Genomic DNA, 3,223 nt, shown 5'->3' on the forward strand with positions numbered 1-3,223 from the left:
AAGGAGGGGATGAGTTGAAAGAAACTCATTTCCCTCGTGACCCAAACTCGGATTGTTCCTTTGGCCCACAGAGTTACACATTCTATTTCACTATGGGGCCATGAACGTTCTTAAGTCGTTCTATCCGGAGATCAAGCCATTCACTCCATGAGCATGAAGTTGCACCTTGATTCATCACAAGGATCATGCTCATCCTAGATATCTCCAAGATCTATCATCCATTGTGCCAAGGCACTACAAGTCGTACGATCATCTTAGGGTTTCCCATCGTTGACACCCTTAAGATGGTTGTGTTTAGGTTTTGATTTATCACAATATCTATGCAGGGCTCATAGTTGCATTTGTGCACTAACCTTGCAGCCAAGACTTTACTGACCCATCCAAATGGCAATGCAAGGTGGACGTACATGTGGTTGAGCAAGGGATTATCAGGCGATGCCCAAGATCATAAGATTCCTTTGATATTTAAATGATTCCATTTTATAAGGAAGTTCTATCCTTCGGATATTCTCGGGACACTAACCTTACAGGTTACGAGAGGCTACATCAAGGATGGAGAGAAGCAAGGGAGGAAATGCATCGAGAGGACGACATCAGCATCACAAGAACAATGCATATCATCAACGCACCATCTTCACATGGGGCAATCATACCCTGCGATGGCCATGGTATGTTGTTAAAGTAAGTCCACCACTACTATCTCTATAGAAATATGCGTCAGCTTAGATAAAAGTGAAGTTAAGCAAAGGTTAATGTCATTGACCCTAGATCTATCCTAGCTGTTACCAAAGTCCCAGCACATATAGTGGTTGGGTCCACTCTCTCTGCTTCCCTCTCTGCTGCACGCACGCACTCAAGCAATGGGATGCTCAACGGAGCCTAGAAGGCCTGGTTCAACCGAACCAATCTGAGCACCGCCACCTCCCAGCCTTCGCGCAGACGCTTCTCCAACATCCCTTGACTCGTCCCTCAGTGTCCCATTGGATTTGAGCGTCATAGGAGAGGGGATCCTTCTTTAAAACCTCATCCACCTCCTCTCCTCATTCACCCCACTCTCATCTCCATGAAATCCATCAAGATCCACACCAGAAACCCCTACTCATCACCATGGCTGGTAAAGGCTTTGTTCCCTTCACCAACTCAGGCTCGACCTTTGATCTCGACAGGGAAATCGCTCCGGTGAATGCCATTTCCCCCATCGGTGATCTGGCAACGGAGGAGGTCCAGGCACTAGAGGTCGAGCCCCTGGCTGTCATGCCGCCCAAGGGTGAAGTAGGGGCGCAAAAGGCACCACTGGGGGTTTGGCCGAACCCCCAGTTTGGCTGAACTAGGCCACCACCTCGACCTCCCACTCGACCACGCGTTCGCCCTCACCAAGGAAGACTCCAGAACAGTGGGCGTGCGCATCAAGTCCCTACAAAAGGCTGAAGAACGATGAGTATCCGAGGCTGCCCTTGAAGCTAGGTGAGCACTAGGCTAGTTCTTTGTTCAGCAAGAATGGCAACACGTTCTGCCACCGCTATGAGAAGGATGTATGGGCAGAGAATCTGCCACCACAAACTCGCTTCCGAGTATTTGGCGTAAGAACCCCGGATGGTGGTGACAAAGAGCCCAAGCCATACCTCTCACCCTTGGAGAGGGAATTGGCTAGATTGCTTGATTCATCTCCGGAAGATGACAGAGTCAGGCGGCACATCTCACTGCCGCTGATCAGGAGGCCGGGGGGCCAATTCCAGGATGACAATGAGAAATTTCCAAAGGAGCCCTCGGTTTAGCAGCTAACCTCCATGATCATAGATTTGTGTTTAGAAAATAGGAGGCTTAGCGATGCATTAGTGGAGTGGAAGTTAGAAATAGAAGAACTTAAGGACAACTTTTGTGTTCTCCATCGTGGTCTTTGTGCTAAGATAAAGCACTTGTACAAGGCCACAGGGCACAACAATCTCTATGATGCAGCTCAGTAGATGTGCCCCTTGTATCCTTTCCCTTTAGGTGCTTTTTAGAATAGGTTTATTTATTTCCCTTCATTTTTATTTTCCCAAATCAGAATTGTAAGTGCCTCCATTTTGATTTCAATAAAGTTGAGACTCACCGATCATCCAACTTGGTAGAGTCCTCGTGTCACTTACTTGTCTTTTGGAAAAAGCACCTAGGTAGAAAATAAGTGTGGGGGAGAGCCACGGTCTCTCCAGAGCTGAAATGATGCACAACACCCATGAACGGAACACACCACGTTGCACCAGCAAGTACACGAAAGCAGAGCCAGAGCTGGGCCCACAAGGGTTCGACCGAACCCATGGTTCGGCCGACCCAGGGGATGGCCCACTCAAGCCCATTTTCGTTCACCACGTCGGTTTGTGTCTCTTTATCTTTGATCTCCCTAGTTCATGAGTTTTGATGAATTTTAAATGTGATCAACTAAATCAAACTCAAATAAAATGAATCAGCATGCTCCATCTGCTCTTCATACTTTCTAAGGTTGGCTTGCATATGTTTTATTCCATACTTATCATCTTGATGCTTGTGAACAAATATCTTTAGGATAGCATGCTCATCTAAGTAGTTGATGTTTGCGATATGGTTTGATGATATGATCTTTGCTCTTGGTGTTTAAGTGCTTGGGAATTTTATTTGAAATTTGGAAAACTTTTGCAAAGCTCATCTCTAATATGCAAAAGTCCTACCAAAGCCATATGATGAGTTATCTTAAAAACCTTATGCATATGCTACTTGTCTTTCCATTGAGCTTTGTCAAATTTTTGTGACCATTAGAAAAATTCTTTTCATGCCTTCATGATCAAGATTCACATGCACACCATATTCCCCTTGCTATGCTCATACAAGAGCTAGCATTGTACCATCCATTCATTCCACAAAGTAAATGCTCCACAATATGTGTTGGTCTCTCTCTCTAGCTTTTGTTACAAAAGAGACATGGGCTATCAAAAAAAAATGGACACATGAAGGTCCAAGAAAAAGAAAAAAAGAAAGGTAGCCATGCTCTCAAAAGAATTTTTACAAAGGGAGAGAGATCATACAAAAAGGAGCTCTCATTTCATTTCCATATACCATCCACTATAATCCATACACGTGCACATTTTAATCTGATTGTATGACTTGCTTTTCTCCTTGGATTTGATTTTTGACTTTGCAATATATGTGATGCAAGTATGCCTCATCCTTCATACCCTACCTTGAGCTCCACATATAGCCATCATTAGAA

The sequence above is a fragment of the Setaria italica genome, chromosome II (genome assembly GCF_000263155.2).
Source record: "Setaria italica strain Yugu1 chromosome II, Setaria_italica_v2.0, whole genome shotgun sequence".
Classification (NCBI taxonomy): Eukaryota; Viridiplantae; Streptophyta; class Magnoliopsida; order Poales; family Poaceae; genus Setaria; species Setaria italica.